Raw genomic sequence first — 20,911 nt, forward strand, 5'->3', positions numbered from 1 at the left:
GTTTTATTGAATTATATTTTATTAAATAAAATGCACAGTTTACAAATCGGACAATTTTATGACTATTCTATTATTAGCTATAAGTTATTTTTAATTCAATTAGTAAAGGAAGTGAATACATGTACAAAATTGTCAGATTGCACAATTTTTGTCATCCTGTTTAACATTTTCAGCCTTATTTCAGCTGTTAATCAACCGAGTTGAAGGAACGATATGTCATTTTTCTTAAAATAAAAGTATAATATTTTACCTAAAGATAATTTGATAAAAGTAATATTTATGGAGCTATTATTCATTAAAAGATTTAAACGCCTGTTATTTTGGAATTTTCGTGTGTAAAATTTTAAGTTTTTTTTATTTTGTAGATGTTATTACATGTAAACCACCAAATTTCATTAAAATATCACAATCCTTTCTCAAGTTGTAAATCTTTACTAAAACAACAAAAACTTGTGGAGAAAATTAAGCGATACGGGGGGGAGGGGGGATTTGTCCCCTCCAAAACCATTTTTTGTTTATTTTGAAGTTCTTTAAGTTAGGTCATCACCTTCCGGGACACCTGTTTATGGAAATTTAGTTAAATATGTTTGAATATTTGCCTATCACTCGCCAATATACATACGTATATATATAAAATAAATACCTAAGAAGCAAACAAAATAATAAAAGAATCATTAAAATTGGTTCGTTTGGTAATATCTGGTCTCTTTTCTTACTTTCTTTTTCCTGTTTAGCCTCCGGTAACTACCGTTTAGATAATACTTCAGAGGATGAATGAGGATGATATGTATGAGTGTGAATGAAGTGTAGTCTTGTACATTCTCAGTTCGACCATACCTGAGATGTGTGGTTAATTGAAACCCAACCACCAAAGAACACCGGTATCCACGATCTAGTATACAAGTCCGTATAAAAATAGCTGGCTTTACTAGGACTTGAACGCTGGATCTCTCGACTTCCAAATCAGATGATTTGGGAAGACGCGTTCACCACTAGACCAACCCGGTGGGTTAGTTTTCGATATGCCTAAGGATGCCTCTATCTCACGGTAACTCATATGCCGATCCTCTTCAATAATGTTGCGCACAGCATCAATGTTTTTTTGAACAACTGATTTTGATTGACCCTCACGAAATTCATTGTTGACAAAAGCACGATCACGACAAAATTCTGCAAACCGATCGTAAATAGTATTTTCTGATGGTGATTCATTACTAAAATTGAACGAAACGATTCGAGGCGTTGTTGTTAAGTACTTACTAAAATCGTAAAAAACATCCAACGAAAACCTTCACAAGAAACTTCCACTTTTTCACAAAACTCTTTTTATTTTTAAACGCTCACTGTAAACAAACTACACGGCCGATTTCTGAGCTGCTACTGTTGTAACAATAAAAATGACAAATTTTACAATAATAATAAAGCCACAATTCAATAGCGCCATTCAGTGGTCGTTTACAAAAACTGAAAAGGCGACCTCCGTATCACACGTCTTTTGATAAACTTGTCATACTGATATGAAAAGGTATATTCGACTTAGCCGGAAAGAAATGGGAAATTACAAACTCCTCATTTTTCCTAGCAAGGCCGGATGAAAAACCGGCTATTACTGAAAAAGACTACGCTATTTTTCGGAATAAATTGTGTTTCGTTGAGTTAACTGTAATTATTTTAGAAATAGTACAAATATTAATAAAAGATCTCCAAGCAAATTTTCATTTTCATTCCTTGAAATTGTTTGTTAATATGCATTCCCATAAAAATATACAAAAAGTAAATCAAAATAAATGTTTATGCTGGAAGGAAATCGAGGGCCCTGTTCAAAAAATAATAAAAAAAGTATTTTTTTTTTAATGCTTTTATTTACAGTAGCATAAACAATTGTAGTCATTAGCGACTACAGTAACATTATCATGTAGTCTTATATAAAAAAACAAAAATCATAAAGAACAAAAATAAACAATAAAGAAATAGGAACAATAAATAACAAACATAGACAAGTGACAACAATAAATATAAAATAAAATACATAAATCAGACAAAAATCACTAAATCGTATTCTTCATTCCACTGTAGTAGAGGAACCGCAACAGACGTTTTATACCTTCGTTCTGGTTTAATAGAAATTTCATATCCGAACCCAAGTCTAAGTTTTGTCGGATGGTTCCAAAGATTGGGCAATCAACGGGCAGGTGGTACACGGACCATTTGACCTTGCAAGCCTCACAGATCTTCTGAGGAGAGCCAAGTAGGTGAGCGTGGGTAAGCCTGGTGTGTCCAATCGTTAGCCGAGTTAAGATGACTTGGTCTCTTCTGTTGCTCGAGGAAGGAGGTTTCTCGAGCACATTCTCCCAGATGTTGTGTAATGCCGTGGGAGGACTCAGCAACCAGAATCTATTCCACTGAGCTTGCACTGAAGTCTCTCTCACATGACGATTGTACTCGGATGCCATTTATTGCAGCTCTCTTGGCAGCCTCATCGGCCCGTTCGTTCCCGAGGATGCCACTATGGCCAGGGACTCATATCAGTACCACAGTCTTATTTATCCTTGAAAGGATATCATGAATAATCTGGACGATGGATTCAGAACGTTTGCAGCTCAAGCTTTCAAGTGTATTCTTACAAAAATATACCAGAACCAAAACGGCTGTTTTGCAGAACAAGACACTAAACATTTTCTGAACACTAACATAGCCATTGTCGAGAAAAACAAGCATCCCACACCAGACTTAAAAGGAAAGTAACAATGCGAAAATTTAAGTAGAAAACATAACAATTGTTTCTATTTAAACTTTTTTAAAGCCTATTTGCCTTAAGCCGATCTTATGTTTAATAAGAAGAATTATTATTTTCCAATATTTTAAACCTATATTTAAAATTTAAAAAACCTGTTAATATAGTTTTAATAAAATTATATTTATTTATTTTTAAATTACTATAATCCTACAAATATCTTTAGATATCTTCAGACAGTTTTTACAAAATAATTAAAGAAAAATCACACAATTATCGTTACAAAAAATTTCGCATTATCGGGTAGTATTTTTGTAATATTGATGGAATGAACTTCATAACGACGTACTTTTGAGTTTTTATTGTAACAACCTATTCAAAGAAAAGAAGAAGAGTTATCGGAATGGGTTTAAAAAAATTGCTACAAGATACATACAAACACACAAGTAAAATAAATAAAAAAAGTTAAATAAACAAAAGAAGTTACGATAATGGCAATTCTTTTTTGTCAGGGGTGCAAACTTGAACGTTGGTTAAACGTTCAGTGCAAGCTCCAGTTTATTCTATTAAATATTTTTTTCCATTGTTGCTATTCATCTGTTTAATTATTGAACGACCCTCTTTAATTCCTGTTTCATGAAAAAATAATCGAAAAAAATTACAATGAAATTGTAAACCGTACGAGTCTCGTAGATATAATTTCTTCCGCTCAAAAAAACAAAAATTTCTGTAATATAAATAAAACTGTTTTTAACAAAATTATACTGATATCAAAAAAGGTAAGACACTACATTTCTATTATCAAAATCGGTTTAATTTAGAATTTGTTTAAAAAAATACATGTTTAGTATATGTAATAGACAATAGATATATAATAATAGATAATAAACAATGTTTAAGCGTTTCATATAATAAGCAAAAAACAGAAAAATTTGTTACAAAACTCTTACCGGCCCGATTTCATTTATATGTAATAACATATCATAATTACAGAAATAATACTTATGATTATACGTTGTTTAATAAATGAAAACGGGCCGGTAAGAGTTTTGTATCAAATTTTTATTTTTTATTTTTGCTTATTAAATAGAACGCTTAAGCATTGTTTATTACCTATTATTGTATAACTATTGTCTATTACATATATTTTTTTTTTAAGAAAATTCTAAATTAATAACTGATTTTGTTAACAGAAATGTAGCGTCTTACCTTTTTTTGACAACGGTATCATTTTGTCAAAAAAGTTTTATTTATATTACAGAAATTTTTGTTTTTTGAGCGGAAGAAATGACATTTGGGAGACTCTTACCGTACGATTTACTATTTCATTGTAATATTATTGAAGATCATTGCATTTTTATTAATTATTCTTTTTTTTTTTTAAGAATTACTGATTGTTATCTTATGGGTTTATTATTAAAATTTATTGATTTTCTAACAAACAAATAAACATTTTTTTTTAATTTCTCGGCCAATATTTTGTTGATATCATATAATTCACTTCATACTATATTTTTCAATTTTTAATAAAACTAGTATATTAAAGCGTACCTTTAGTATATTAAATCATACCTTCACGAATCGTAGATCCGTGATATTGCACTTATTACTTTGTAAGTGTAACCCTCGATTTTTATCGTATCCGCGGATACTTTTTATATTATTATTATTAAATGAACTTTTTTATTTTTCCATTAATTACTTCAAATAGTTCTAATTGTAGAATAAAAATTTTACCAATCGAATGTTATTTCTGTTTTACGTAACAAATCTTTGTTACCACATTTGCAACGCTTTCCTATTGTTCGTGTTTTGTGTTTTATTAGCAGCTATAATTTCTTGTAAACTAATACTTTTATTTTTTTTAATGAAGTGATGGGAATTAAAAAAATTGTTTCATCTTCAGTACTTTCAGTTACATGAGAGCATTTACTATTAAAGCAAGCTGTAGTATATTTTCTTTTAAATTTTATTATTTCAAGTATATACATTATCAAGTTTTTGTACGCTACCTAGTACCATTAAGTACTGCTACCTAGCGGCGCGATTCGTAAACCTTTTTGAGGAAAAGGAGTCCCGCGGTTCATCAAATGGAGGAAAAAACGTCATCTAACAAAATTGGAGGTATTTTTGAAAGTATTTTTTATTACAAATCTAATTGAACTAAAATATGTTTCCATGTTTAATTTTTAATTTTTTCCCCATTTTCGTTTCACTTTAGGTTACATCATGTTTAGAAATGGAAGCATAGTTCACTGACTTCGTCATGTCGTCTAGTTCTGCGGACTCTTACCGACGAATTTCTAACGAACTTCTTGATTAATAATATTAATCGTTAAGTGGTAACAAACAGACTAGCATGTGTATATGTTACCATGAAAGACCGATATCTGACAAATGTCGATATTCTCCGGTGAATGTCGACACATACTTAATAAGTTGGTGAAAGACCGGAAATATTTTGTTATTCGGACCTCTTCACCCTATATACTAACAAACACAAATAAGCTCTACTTGATCGAAACAATAACTACAAATTAAAAAAAAAATCACCCACTACCAATCTCTGAGGTAAATATATTACGAAAAACCCTCGAAAAAAATGAAGTTTAAATTCAAGCCAAACATAACCTACGCTCGCTAACCTCGTTTAATTAATGTTGAATATACAAATTATATATGTTATTCTCCAACACTGGAGGAGATTAATCAAATTCACCGTATTTATAAAAAAAATTAATCAAATTTTCAGCGTTTTATAAATTGAAAGGCCAAACAGGATATACAGAATACGTTAACTGTATGGATGGAAGAAAACGATACAAATAAATGGTCAGATGATTTGCTCTTTGTTCAATTTTTTATAAAAACATTTTTATTCTACTTTCCACAATCAGTGCGTGCTGAAGCTGTGAATTTGATTAATCGCCTACAATGTTGGAGAGTAACATACACACTTTCTGTATTTAATTTTAATTAAACTAGGTTAAAGATCGAAGCGTATGTATATTATGTTTGGCTTAAATTTAAAATTCCTTTTTTAAGAGAGTTTCTCGTAATCTATTTACCTTAGAGATTGGTATAGGGCGATTATTTTTTTTTAATTTCTAGTTATCGTTTCGACTCCCATCACAGTTTATCTGTGTTTGTCGACAGGTACAGACGAAGGTCCAAATAAGCAAATATTTCGGTCTTTCACAGACGTATTTGGTATGTGTCGATATTCACCGGAGAATACTGACATTCTCTAATTTTAATCTTTCACGGTAACACATATAATTTGTATATCTCCAATAAATTTATTTTTTTTGGCTTCGTCAAAACGTAGACGGATAAAAAACATAAATTACAGAGTAAAATATTTAATAATTACGAAACACGTTCACAGCGAAATACAATTCTATTTATCTTTGTAGATGTATCATTACTGAATAATTATAGAATTTATTATATTATAGTTAAAATTATTATGTGATGGAACTGATCTTATTTCATGGAAACCTAATCTACAAGGCCATGAAAAATATACTTCCTGGTAATGAATAAGGATGAATCATTTTTACACAAAAACATGCAACAAATATTTATTTTTACAATAAGAAAAAAAACATATATATATATATATATATATATATATATATATATATATATATATATATATATATATATATATAAAGAGGCCAAATATTATTAAATAATTCAGCAAGTTAATATACAATGAGCCAAAATAAAATTCCCACACGTAAAAAAAACATACTAATACATTACCTACCTAAACCCCATGACAGCTGTCCGTCACCTTTTACAAAATTAGTCCTGCTATCACAAGTTTTATTATCGAAATATTTTACAATAATTATTTTGGATTTCAAAAAAAGGTTGTTTATTGCACATCAATTTACAGAAAAAATTTATTATAACGCTGTTTTTTAATTTTTTTTTTTTAATTTTATATATAAATGTATCTTATATAAAAATAAAAGTATTTTTATCTGCCTTGTTTATGTATCCCTTTTGATTCACTTTTTTTTTTTTAAATCTTAAACTTATATCTATTTCATCCTTCGCTTAAATATAAATTATATCATTTCAAAAATGTTTTTCTATAAACGGGGTGAACGGCGAGGAAATTTTAGTTATTTTCTTACGTGATTAAAAAAAGAGCAGGTTTTATATCCGACCAGTATAGTTTTTTTTTTATGTTCAGACTATACCTTACCACCCACCGGGTTGGTCTAGTGGTGAACGCGTCTTCCCAAATCAGCTGATTTGGAAGTCGAGAGTTCCAGCGTTCAAGTCCTAATAAAGCCTGCTATTTTTACACGGACTTGAATACTAGATCGTGGATACCGGTGTTCTTTGGTGGTTGTGAAACCCAACAAAGAACAGGAAAACAGTTTTTTCCTCCATTTGATGAACCGCGGGACTCCTTTTCCTCAAAAAGGTTTACGAATCGCGCCGCTAGGTAGCAGTACTTAATGGTACTAGGTAGCGTACAAAAACTTGATAATGTATATACTTGAAATAATAAAATTTAAAAGAAAATATACTACAGCTTGCTTTAATAGTAAATGCTCTCATGTAACTGAAAGTACTGAAGATGAAACAATTTTTTTAATTCCCATCACTTCATTAAAAAAAATAAAAGTATTAGTTTACAAGAAATTATAGCTGCTAATAAAACACAAAACACGAACAATAGGAAAGCGTTGCAAATGTGGCAACAAAGATTTGTTACGTAAAACAGAAATAACATTCGATTGGTAAAATTTTTATTCTACAATTAGAACTATTTGAAGTAATTAATGGAAAAATAAAAAAGTTCATTTAATAATAATAATATAAAAAGTATCCGCGGATACGATAAAAATCGAGGGTTACACTTACAAAGTAATAAGTGCAATATCACGGATCTACGATTCGTGAAGGTATGATTTAATATACTAAAGGTACGCTTTAATATACTAGTTTTATTAAAAATTGAAAAATATAGTATGAAGTGAATTATATGATATCAACAAAATATTGGCCGAGAAATTAAAAAAAAATGTTTATTTGTTTGTTAGAAAATCAATAAATTTTAATAATAAACCCATAAGATAACAATCAGTAATTCTTAAAAAAAAAAAAGAATAATTAATAAAAATGCAATGATCTTCAATAATATTACAATGAAATAGTAAATCGTACGGTAAGAGTCTCGCAAATGTCATTTCTTCCGCTCAAAAAACAAAAATTTCTGTAATATAAATAAAACTTTTTTGACAAAATGATACCGTTGTCAAAAAAAGGTAAGACGCTACATTTCTGTTAACAAAATCTGTTATTAATTTAGAATTTTCTTAAAAAAAAAAAATATGTAATAGACAATAGTTATACAATAATAGGTAATAAACAATGCTTAAGCGTTCTATTTAATAAGCAAAAATAAAAAATAAAAATTTGATACAAAACTCTTACCGGCCCGTTTTCATTTATTAAACAACGTATAATCATAAGTATTATTTCTGTAATTATGATATGTTATTACATATAAATGAAATCGGGCCGGTAAGAGTTTTGTAACAAATTTTTCTGTTTTTTGCTTATTATATGAAACGCTTAAACATTGTTTATTATCTATTATTATATATCTATTGTCTATTACATATACTAAACATGTATTTTTTTAAACAAATTCTAAATTAAACCGATTTTGATAATAGAAATGTAGTGTCTTACCTTTTTTGATATCAGTATAATTTTGTTAAAAACAGTTTTATTTATATTACAGAAATTTTTGTTTTTTGAGCGGAAGAAATTATATCTGCGAGACTCGTACGGTTTACAATTTCATTGTAATTTTTTTCGATTATTTTTTCATGAAACAGGCATTAAAGAGGGTCGTTCAATAATTAAACAGATGAATAGCAACAATGGAAAAAAATATTTAATAGAATAAACTGGAGCTTGCACTGAACGTTTAACCAACGTTCAAGTTTGCACCCCTGACAAAAAAGAATTGCCATTATCGTAACTTCTTTTGTTTATTTAACTTTTTTTAATTTATTTTACTTGTGTGTTTGTATGTATCTTGTAACAATTTTTTTAAACCCATTCCGATAACTCTTCTTCTTTTCTTTGAATAGGTTGTTACAATAAAAACTCAAAAGTACGTCGTTATGAAGTTCATTCCATCAATATTACAAAAATACTACCCGATAATGCGAAATTTTTTGTAACGATAATTGTGTGATTTTTCTTTAATTATTTTGTAAAAACTGTCTGAAGATATCTAAAGATATTTGTAGGATTATAGTAATTTAAAAATAAATAAATATAATTTTATTAAAACTATATTAACAGGTTTTTTAAATTTTAAATATAGGTTTAAAATATTGGAAAATAATAATTCTTCTTATTAAACATAAGATCGCTTAAGGCAAATAGGCTTTAAAAAAGTTTAAATAGAAAAATTGTTATGTTTTCTACTTAAATTTTCACATTGTTACTTTCCTTTTAAGTCTGGTTGGGATGCTTGTTTTTCTCGACAATGGCTATGTTAGTGTTCAGAAAATGTTTAGTGTCTTGTTCTGCAAAACAGCCGTTTTGGTTCTGGTATATTTTTGTAAGAATACACTTGAAAGCTTGAGCTGCAAACGTTCTGAATCCATCGTCCAGATTATTCATGATATCCTTTCAAGGATAAATAAGACTGTGGTACTGATATGAGTCCCTGGCCATAGTGGCATCCTCGGGAACGAACGGGCCGATGAGGCTGCCAAGAGAGCTGCAATAAATGGCATCCGAGTACAATCGTCATGCGAGAGAGACTTCAGTGCAAGCTCAGTGGAATAGATTCTGGTTGCTGAGTCCTCCCACGGCATTACAACATCTGGGAGAATGTGCTCGAGAAACCTCCATCCTCGAGCAACAGAAGAGACCAAGTCATCTTAACTCGGCTAACGATTGGACACACCAGGCTTACCCACGCTCACCTACTTGGCTCTCCTCAGAAGATCTGTGAGGCTTGCAAGGTCAAATGGTCCGTGTACCACCTGCCCGTTGATTGCCCAATCTTTGGAACCATCCGACAAAACTTAGACTTGGGTTCGGATATGAAATTTCTATTAAACCAGAACGAAGGTATAAAACGTCTGTTGCGGTTCCTCTACTACAGTGGAATGAAGAATACGATTTAGTGATTTTTGTCTGATTTATGTATTTTATTTTATATTTATTGTTGTCACTTGTCTATGTTTGTTATTTATTGTTCCTATTTCTTTATTGTTTATTTTTGTTCTTTATGATTTTTGTTTTTTTATATAAGACTACATGATAATGTTACTGTAGTCGCTAATGACTACAATTGTTTATGCTACTGTAAATAAAAGCATTAAAAAAAAAATACTTTTTTTATTATTTTTTGAACAGGGCCCTCGATTTCCTTCCAGCATAAACATTTATTTTGATTTACTTTTTGTATATTTTTATGGGAATGCATATTAACAAACAATTTCAAGGAATGAAAATGAAAATTTGCTTGGAGATCTTTTATTAATATTTGTACTATTTCTAAAATAATTACAGTTAACTCAACGAAACACAATTTATTCCGAAAAATAGCGTAGTCTTTTTCAGTAATAGCCGGTTTTTCATCCGGCCTTGCTAGGAAAAATGAGGAGTTTGTAATTTCCCATTTCTTTCCGGCTAAGTCGAATATACCTTTTCATATCAGTATGACAAGTTTATCAAAAGACGTGTGATACGGAGGTCGCCTTTTCAGTTTTTGTAAACGACCACTGAATGGCGCTATTGAATTGTGGCTTTATTATTATTGTAAAATTTGTCATTTTTATTGTTACAACAGTAGCAGCTCAGAAATCGGCCGTGTAGTTTGTTTACAGTGAGCGTTTAAAAATAAAAAGAGTTTTGTGAAAAAGTGGAAGTTTCTTGTGAAGGTTTTCGTTGGATGTTTTTTACGATTTTAGTAAGTACTTAACAACAACGCCTCGAATCGTTTCGTTCAATTTTAGTAATGAATCACCATCAGAAAATACTATTTACGATCGGTTTGCAGAATTTTGTCGTGATCGTGCTTTTGTCAACAATGAATTTCGTGAGGGTCAATCAAAATCAGTTGTTCAAAAAAACATTGATGCTGTGCGCAACATTATTGAAGAGGATCGGCATATGAGTTACCGTGAGATAGAGGCATCCTTAGGCATATCGAAAACTAACCCACCGGGTTGGTCTAGTGGTGAACGCGTCTTCCCAAATCATCTGATTTGGAAGTCGAGAGATCCAGCGTTCAAGTCCTAGTAAAGCCAGCTATTTTTATACGGACTTGTATACTAGATCGTGGATACCGGTGTTCTTTGTTGGTTGGGTTTCAATTAACCACACATCTCAGGTATGGTCGAACTGAGAATGTACAAGACTACACTTCATTCACACTCATACATATCATCCTCATTCATCCTCTGAAGTATTATCTAAACGGTAGTTACCGGAGGCTAAACAGGAGAAAGAAAGGCATATCGAAAACTACAGTACATTCGGCTTTGTATGAACATTTAGCTGTGTAAAAGATTTGTTCCAGATGGATTCCTTATAATTTAACCGAAGCTAAAAAACAGGCTCTTGTCAATCGGTGTAAGGAAATGCTCAAAACATTCGACCGAAGAAATGCAAAATCTGTACACAACATCGTAACAGGAGATAAAACTTGGATATATTCCTACGAGCTGGAAATTTAGCAACAATCAACTGTTTGGGTGTTCCAAGATGAACCGAATCCAACAAAGGTGGTTCTCGTTCGCCAAGCACTTCCAAGAAAATTGTCGCTTTTTTCTTCGATTATACTGGACATGTAACGACTATTGATTTACAGGATCGAAGAACAGCTAATGCTAAATGGGATACAATTTTTTTGCAAGAAGTCATCAATGAAATCAGAAAAAACAACCGAAAACTTCGTATCATTCTTCATCGTGACAATGTCAGCTCGCACGCAGCACGTCAAACAATTGTTATTTGACGGAGAAAAACATTGAATTAATGTCTCGTGGCCCGTATTCACCTGATTTATCGTCTAGACTTCTTTTTGTTCCCGAATATCAATCACAAAACTCTTGGACAACGATTTTCATCACCTCAAGAAGCTGCTGAATCCTTCCAAAACCATGTTTTTGAGATACCAACTTCAGAGTGTAAAAATGTTTCGAGAATTGGTTCGAGCGCATAAAAAAAGTTTATAAATCTTAAAGGTGAATATTTTGAGAAACAATAAAATAATTATTACAAAATAATTTTTTTCATTCATTGTTTTTGTAAAAACTTAAAAGGTGGCTCTCGTATTCTCTGATTGGTGCCACTTATGTCTCAAGAGCTATACATGTTTCACAAACAAAAGAAAGACTGGGACTGATTGTATTAAAGTATGTTCCTTTACCCAAGGGATATATATTAATTCGTTAATTTACCTTCTTTTGTTGAGAATCAACGCGTAATGTTCACTTCTTTCATTCATTAGGGAGAAGTTAAGATTTTTGGGATCAAGACAGAAGCATATAAATTTTGAAAAAAATGTCTTTCTCAGAGAACTTTGAAGTATTTTGACAAAGCATTCTCTTCCGGTTATATAATGCAGTCCAAACCTAAAAACAAAAATAATTTTAAAAAATTATTTTACTGGAAATTAATTTTGTCCAGTATAATTTTTCACTTTTAAAAACAGCAAAGGTGGACATGTGGGCTACAGAGCACGCCGCCCGGGGCGAAATCGGGTGCATCAATTTTGTTACAGGCAGATAAGTGTACGTTATGGTTAGTTACAACTCTATTACCATATTAACGATAAAGAAGGATGAACTGTTACCGAATTGTGTTAAAAAGGATGAACGGAGAGGTGTGGAATTCCTGTATATCGTTTTCCTCTTCTCTCACACTTTATCATTATCTCTTTTCCGCTGCCTGTACTCCTATCCATCAACCCCTTTTCCTCTTTACTGACATTAATTTATGACCACTGTTTCGTTATAATACCGGTTAGATTTATTTACTTGCGTAATTTATTAATACATTACTTGACAACTCTGTCACTCCCTCCCTCTCTTTCTGTCTCCTTTTTTTGTTGTCTGATGAATGAATGAATGAAATCCATAGCAATTTCCTGTGTATCCGTCCAGTTCACTGTTCCATGAATTTTAGTGTTGCAGGCTTGGCTAGTTATCTCCGTTGTTCATTCTAATGTTTTTATTTTATTTTTATTCTTCACTTTTTTATTATTACGTATTTTAAAAAGAGTCCTTGAATTTAAACTTTATTGAATTGAAGATAAATCGGCGTTTCCTTTTTTTTGTTTTTGTTTTTTTTTTTTATTTAATACCTTTCGTCATTGATATTTTTGGCGGATTTCTTGTCGAATATAACCATGAAATTAACTGACTGCAGTAACCTATACTTTTCGCGCTGTCTTTGCCGATGAATTTCAAGCTTAAAAATATTAAATAAAATCAAGAATTTTCTTATTTTTTATTAACATTTTTTCTGTTAAAATATGAAAATTCATTTCATTTTTCTTTAAAAAAAAATTCGTTTCTAACGCCCACATAAAGCGCAAGTATTTAAAATATATATTATAAATCGTTTAATAATAATAAATCTTACTTACGTTCTTTTGATTAATGGTTTTCCATTATTAACAGTTTCTTTTAGGTATAAATTTTTCTGTTGGGAAAAATTATTTTTGAAAACTTTTTTATAATAAACTGATTAAGAAACTATATATACATATATGGTGTTCGATTTAAAAGAGGCCTCACTCAGTAGTTTACTAAATTCATATTTTTGTTAAAATGCATATATTGGTGTGAGATGGGTAAATTAATTTGGAAGATGTTGGTATGACGGAGCTGGGATGGGAAGGACTGTTTCTTGCCTCCACATTCGAGTACTGCCAGTATGCGTCGAGCGTTGGCTTTTGAACAAGGTTACGCAATCGTAACCTTAAAGTGAGGTTAACTGTTGAAGAACGGGAATTCTGATGGAAACTTTAGATACGAAATCTCTTGTGTGCCGGCGAAAGTTCAGGGAAAGATTTTAAAAGGAAGCTCCAGTGAAAAGTGTTATTTAGAAGTTATTTAAAAAAATTTCGTAAAACAAGTTCGGTTTTAAATCGGAATCGTGCCCGAGTCAGGTCAGTTTTAACGACGTAGGTCCTACAGGACATTAAAGCGACTGTTACAAGTCCCTTTGCGGAGACTGAGTCGGTAAAAAAACATTTCACTAGGTTCAGTTCACAATGCTGTGATGAGAATGCTGAAATGTTATCCATCGAATGCAGGTTTTCCATGAGCTGATTAATGCTGATTATGTTAAAAGGGTTCTCTACTGTCAACGATTCAAGAACTTCATTAGAGGCAACATTGGCATTTTAGACCAAATATTTTTCACAGCTGAAGTGTGGTTTCATGTTGGTGGGTATGTTAATAGGAGTACTGAAAACCCACACATTTTTTTAATCTACCCTACACCCACAAAAGAAAGGCGTATGGCGTATGGTTTCAAGGCAACGAATAATAGGAACCTTGTTTTCTTTTTGAAAAAAAAAACGAGATGCTGCATATTAAGAAATTATTCAACAATTCATAGACTTACTGCAGGTGGATGAGCGTGACTGCTGGTTACAAGAGGATAGCACCATATAGCATACAGTTCACTTTACTAGAGATACTACAGGATTTTTTCCGTAGAAGAATCACTTCTAAATGATTGTTGTCACCAGATCCTCTGATCTGACTAGTCCAAACCTCTTTCTGTGGGTTTACTTAAAAAATATTATTTATAGGAGCAATCCACGCACCCTGCAGGAATTGAAGACAAGCATAACCAATACTATTCTGAAAACAGACAGGGTACAGCTAACAAGAGAAGCCAGGAACATGGTCAAACGTGATGACAAGTGCTTAGAAGTGGGTGGACATCATTTTCAATGCCTTCTGTAATTTATTATGTATTTACCAATAAACTATTATCTATAGACTGAATTAAGTGATTGGACCTCTTCTAAGTTGAGCACTACATGTGTATATATACAAAAGGTTATCTCTAAAGTAAAGACCGTTTCATTATAAAACAAATTATTCAGAAAACTTGATAAATTATTTTTAAATCTGGTTTAAAATACTGTTTTCTAGTATTGTAAAATCTTAAAATAAATATTACTCATTCAAATTCTAAACCAATTATGCTGTAAACTGTTTTTTCTTCCTTTCACTGGGCATACAGCTTAATAACAACATATTTGTAATAAAAAGAGGGGTTTTGTATCATTGCAAATACAGGTGATAGTTTAATGTAACAATCTGCACATTTATCTTATGATATAGAAAATTTGTAGATGTTTCTTTACTTATTATTATATATTTTTTTGACAATTAAATATATACAATCTGTTTGCTCAGAACCAATGGATGTGCTCGTCTATATTCCAACTTATTGTGGCTGGTACAGTGTAACAGCTATTGAGGAGTGATAATGAAATGGATTTGTTGTAGTGTGTGAACGTTGCCATATCTGATCAGGAACTCGAACACTAAACTACTGGATGAAAGGCAGGGATACTACAACTCAGCTATAGAGATCAGCTCTTTTTTTTTTGTCTTCAGTCATTTGACTGGTTTGATACAGCTCTCCAAGATTCCCTATCATTTCATTTCAGTATACCCCCTACATCCTACTCTCTAACAATTTGTTTTACACATTCCAAATGTTGCCTGCCTGCACAATTTTTTCCATCTACCTGTCCCTCTAATATCAAAGCAACTATTCTAGGATGCCTTAATATGTGGCCTGTAAGTCTGTTCTTCTTTTAGCTATATTTTTCCAAATGCTTCTTTCTTCATCAGTTTGCCACAACACTTCATTTTTCACATTATCCACCAATATGATTTTTAACATTCTCCTGTAGCACCACTTTTCAAAAACTTCTAATCTTTTTTTCTCAGGTACTTTGATCATCCAAGTTTCACTTCCATATAAAGCTAAGCTCCAAACATATACTTTCAAAAATGTTTTCCTGACATTTAAATTAATTTTTGATGTAAGCAAATTATATTTCTGAGGGGGGGTGAAATAGAGTTTCTTTACATTTTGAGGTGTGAGGAGTACAAAAATATCATGCGCTTAAAATATAAATTCCTTATATATATATATATGTATATATATGTAATAGTTTGGAGATCTTTGAGTCATTTTTTATACATAGGCCTGATATATTTCTTACGCAAAAAATTATACAAAAAATATTATATAAAATAATGAAAGTTGGAGTTTTTTTTTTATAATCTTCTATTTAAATTCTTAGACCCCTGTGTTTGCTTTGATTTTTACTTATAAAATTCAGCATATTTTTGTCATAAACAAAATTGCCTATGGCTGATAAAATTGATTTAAAGGAAAAGTAATTATTTTTGCATTAAGTGATATATTTCAAGAGCATTTTTATTTCTGAATTAAGTATTTTAAACTGAGAAAACAGTATCCTGTACTAAAATCATTACTAGTTAGTTCTGTAGTGTATTTAACTATTTATAATTAAATAAATCTTTATCTCATAGTTATTGATTGATTTTGAAGTAATTTTTAGGTCTATACCTATGATTCATTCAAATTTTTAAGTTAATCATATTTTATAGCCTGTTAATATTTTATGTCCCATTTCTTTGTTCTTAAGTGTCTCCCTATATTTTTATATTTATATTTTAGTATAGTTGTTGAAAAATTCTGAAACCCCAAAAACCTATTTCTTTGATCTGGTTCATGTTTTGCAAATATATTCTGTTCTCATTCTTCAGACAGTCTTTCATTATTAATTGCCATTTATTAAATATTTAATTAGATCGTTTATTTCTTCATATATCTCAAATTAAATAAATCATTTTCTTCATATATTCAAAAATTAGGTATTAATAGCTTTAGTAATACCATTGTTGCTGTTTAGGTTAACATTAAAAATCTGCAATATTTTTGCAGGCATTGGCTTTGAATTTGACTTAACCAAAATTATTCTTTCCCTGCCCTGTAGTAATGAACACACTGCATTTCTATTGTTTACTTGTGTAAAGATGTAAAAGATAAAAAAAATCATTTATGTAATATTTATTTCATAATATCAGTTTCATTTTGCCAATCTGTATACTATTATTATACTAACACATTAAAATATAGGTACTGTATTTTAATTTGAAGGTTACAGAAAGTTAATGGCATTTTAGTTTAATAAATTTATGGCATTTTGCACGTACATCTTAAGTTTCTATAATTTTTTTTTCTCTTTGAAATGGAATTTCCCTTTGAAACAGATGTTTGATGAAATCACCGATTTTTTTATTACGGTATTTAATACACCTGTTAGATCATATTTTGAAATCTAATACATGGTACTACATTTAGCTGTATGCGCTCACCCTGGCGGCGAGTAGTGGAACTCTTACAAATCGCTACCAAGGGTAGTTGAATGTAATAAGTTAGTCGATTATTTTTCTGTATTTAAGTAACAATTATTCATTTCAACGCGTTAGACATCAGTTATTTATTAGAAATTACGTTTTTAAACTTATTTAATTAAAAGTGATTGTAAGAATTTGTTTCATATTGAAGTTCTTGGAAGTTAATTCTGTAACTTCTCGAAACCTAATTACGTGCTGTTTTTGTGGGGTCTTAGCTGATTTGTGATTTGAGCATACTTACCTGGCGTGGGGGTTACCGTGATCAATAAGGCGGTTCCTCCAGGGTGAGACCTTTTCATTGCACTTCGAATTGGTTGACCCCTGCGAATATCCCAAATGTGGATATCTCGGGCGCGTAATTTTTGGGAGTCGGGACTGCGTTCGCGCTGTCCCGGACATTAAAAAAAGCAAATTTATGTCTGTTGGGTTTTGAGAGATTACAATCAAAAATTCTTAATGGTATGTTATTTCATATAATACGAAAGGTAAAGTCGATAGATGGGTGGAATATATTGAAGAGTTATACGGAGGAAATGAATTTAGAAAATGGTGTTATAGAGGAAGTTGAGGAGGATGAAATGGGAGAAACAATACTGAGATCTGAATTTAAGAGAGCATTAAACGATTTAAATGGCAGAAAGGCTCCTGGAGTAGACGGAATACCTGTAGAATTACTGCGCAGTGCAGGTGAGGAAGCGATTGATAGATTATACAAACTGGTGTGTAATATTTATGAAAATGGGGAATTTCCATCAGACTTCAAAAAAGTGTTATAGTTATGATACCAAAGAAAGCAGGGGCAGATAAATGTGAAGAATACAGAACAAGTTTAACTAGTCATGCATCAAAAATCTTAACTAGAATTTTATAGAAGAATTGAGAGGAGAGTGGAAGAAGTGTTAGGAGAAGACCACAATTTGGTTTCAGGAAAAGTATAGGGACAAGGGAGAAGCAATTTTAGGCCTCAGATTAATAGTAGAAGGAAGATTAAAGAAAAACAAACCAACATACTTGGCGTTTATAGACCTAGAAAAGGCTTTCGATAACGTAGACTGGAATAAAATGTTCAGCATTTTAAAAAAATTAGGGTTCAAATACAGAGATAGAAGAACAATTGCTAACATGTACAGGAACCAAACAGCAACAATAACAATTGAAGAACATAAGAAAGAAGCCCTAATAAGAAAGGGAGTCCGACAAGGATGTTCCCTATCTCCGTTACTTTTTAATCTTTACATGGAACTAGCAGTTAATGATGTTAAAGAACAATTTAGATTCGGAGTAACAGTACAAGGTGAAAAGATAAAGATGCTACGATTTGCTGATGATATAGTAATTCTAGCCGAGAGTAAAAAGGATTTAGAAGAAACAATGAACGGCATAGATGAAGTCCTACGCAAGAACTATCGCATGAAAATAAACAAGAAGAAAACAAAAGTAATGAAATGTAGTAGAAATAACAAAGATGGACAGCTGAATGTGAAAATAGGAGGAGAAAAGATTATGGAGGTAGAAGAATTTTGTTATTTGGGAAGTAAAATTACTAAAGATGGACGAAGCAGGAGCGATATAAAATGCCAAATAGCACAAGCTAAACTAGCCTTCAGTAAGAAATATAATTTGTTTACATCAAAAATTAATTTAAATGTCAGGAAAAGATTTTTGAAAGTGTATGTTTGGAGTGTCGCTTTATATGGAAGTGAAACTTGGACAATCGGAGTATCTGAGAAGAAAAGATTAGAAGCTTTTGAAATGTGGTGCTATAGGAGAATGTTAAAAATCAGATGGGTGGATAAAGTGACAAATGAAGAGGTATTGCGGCAAATAGATGAAGAAAGAAGCATTTGGAAAAATATAGTTAAAAGAAGAGACAGACTTATAGGCCACATACTAAGGCATCCTGGAATAGTCGCTTTAATATTAGGACAGGTAGAAGGAAAAAATTGTGTAGGCAGGCCACGTTTGGAGTATGTAAAACAAATTGTTGGGGATGTAGGATGTAGAGGGTATACTGAAATGAAACGACTAGCACTAGATAGGGAATCTTGGAGAGCTGCATCAAACCAGTCAAATGACTGAAGACAAAAAACAAAAAAAAAAACATTTCATAAAAGGTTACTAGTCCACGAGTCGTTGCAGTGGGTTTGTATACAATTTAAGCTACATTTGCAATGTCAAATTTTACCCCTGTTTCAATGAGACAGTCTGGTTTAAAATAATTTATATAGAACTTAGTGTTATTTTTTTTTGGTTACTTCTGAAATAAATTTAAAGTATGAATGAAAGTTTATTTTAAGTAAATAAAAACTTTGTGAGAAATTTTTATAAAAATCATAATAGGCAGGAACTTGAATTTAGTTCAAGTTAAAGTCTTTGCCTTGAGTTTACTTGCAGTTTATTCTTCTGCTGGTAAAAATTTTTATAAAAGATTTTTCCAATCTGATCCTTCTTTACAAATGAACGTTGTTTCATCTCTTATTTTAGCTACTTCATCTTTGGAGTTTTTGAATATATTATTGGTGCCCATTTCTCTGCAACAAGATTTTTTAAGTCAAAGAAATGTTTGTAACACATTTTGTCTACTGAATTCAGCTTGCTTATGTGATGAGTGTCTCGTACTGTTTATGAACACAGACTGGAGCAGACCTTTTGAATTTGTTGATATGCTGCCATTCAATCTCTTATTGGGCACTTATCTATCACCTTTATTCTGGTTATTATGAGGTGTTTATGGGTCACTGATTGTATGTTTTCTAATTTTAAATTGTTGAAGAAAATGCATTTGTTTTTATTTTGCCCTGTACAGTTGTTGCTGCAGAATTAATGTCTATAAATTTTTTCTCAGCGTAAGCCTTAGTGTTTATACCAGATACACAGGAATGAATTTCATTAGCTCCCCTTTGCCCTTGTTCCTCATGCCAAACATAATAGCTAACTTGATTATTTGCCAACTGGCATACAATTAAATTTCAAACATTCAATTCTGATGTATAATAATATGAGGATGCATTGCCTGTGCAACATGACAAAACTGCTTGGAGGTCATATACGACAACCAACTCTGAAGTTTTATCATTTTCTTTTTCCTAGAGGAAAAGCTCTTTTTCTTTGAGATGGGTATCATACTTTTCCTGAAGTTGAGTTTTTCATCTGTACTAGCATTATTTAGAAAAGCAAGGTAAGTTGACACTGGTCTTTTTTTTGGATTAAAGAAAGTGATGTTATATTCTGTATTAAACATTGTATAGTACATCAAATAATTTGAGTACAAAATATTCTGCTCTTGTAGTCTCTATAGAGCTCAGCGATTGTCTTACTGCCTTATATACACTTTTTTTGTTTCAGACCTGCAGTAGTGACTTTCTATTTGCGGTATGTTGTTTATATGAATCTGTATACTATTTTGTTATGTTGTGATATAGATGCGCTTAATTCAGCAACAGCTTGTGCTTTCCTCTCATTTCTGGTTGTAATATCCCCTTTGTAATTACTCTTGCTTTTCTTGAACAAATGTATGATCCTAGAGTTGATTCCCAATGTGGTCATGAAAAAAAGTTTGCTGACACAATTTTTTTCTTCTCTTAGGTTCAAAATAAAGGCTGTACTTAAAGATCAAGAACTTTGGGTGTTTTGATATCTGTATTTTGGTTTTACTGTCTCCAAACAAGATGATATGAAATCACAA

At 31.3% G+C, this 20,911-nt stretch overlaps 1 protein-coding gene and 1 non-coding gene across 5 annotated transcripts in view; both read left to right on the plus strand.

Moving 5' to 3' along the window:
• Positions 1–20,911, plus strand: part of LOC142324032 (uncharacterized) — a 171,057-nt gene that overhangs the window by 85,912 nt on the left and 64,234 nt on the right. The gene's annotated exons all lie outside the window — the stretch shown is intronic.
• LOC142324301 (U1 spliceosomal RNA) lies at positions 17,460–17,621 on the plus strand. The gene has a single exon (XR_012756264.1). It is a non-coding gene; the product is annotated as a U1 spliceosomal RNA (small nuclear RNA).

This window comes from Lycorma delicatula, chromosome 4, assembly GCF_047948215.1.
Source record: "Lycorma delicatula isolate Av1 chromosome 4, ASM4794821v1, whole genome shotgun sequence".
NCBI classification, from domain to species: domain Eukaryota; kingdom Metazoa; phylum Arthropoda; class Insecta; order Hemiptera; family Fulgoridae; genus Lycorma; species Lycorma delicatula.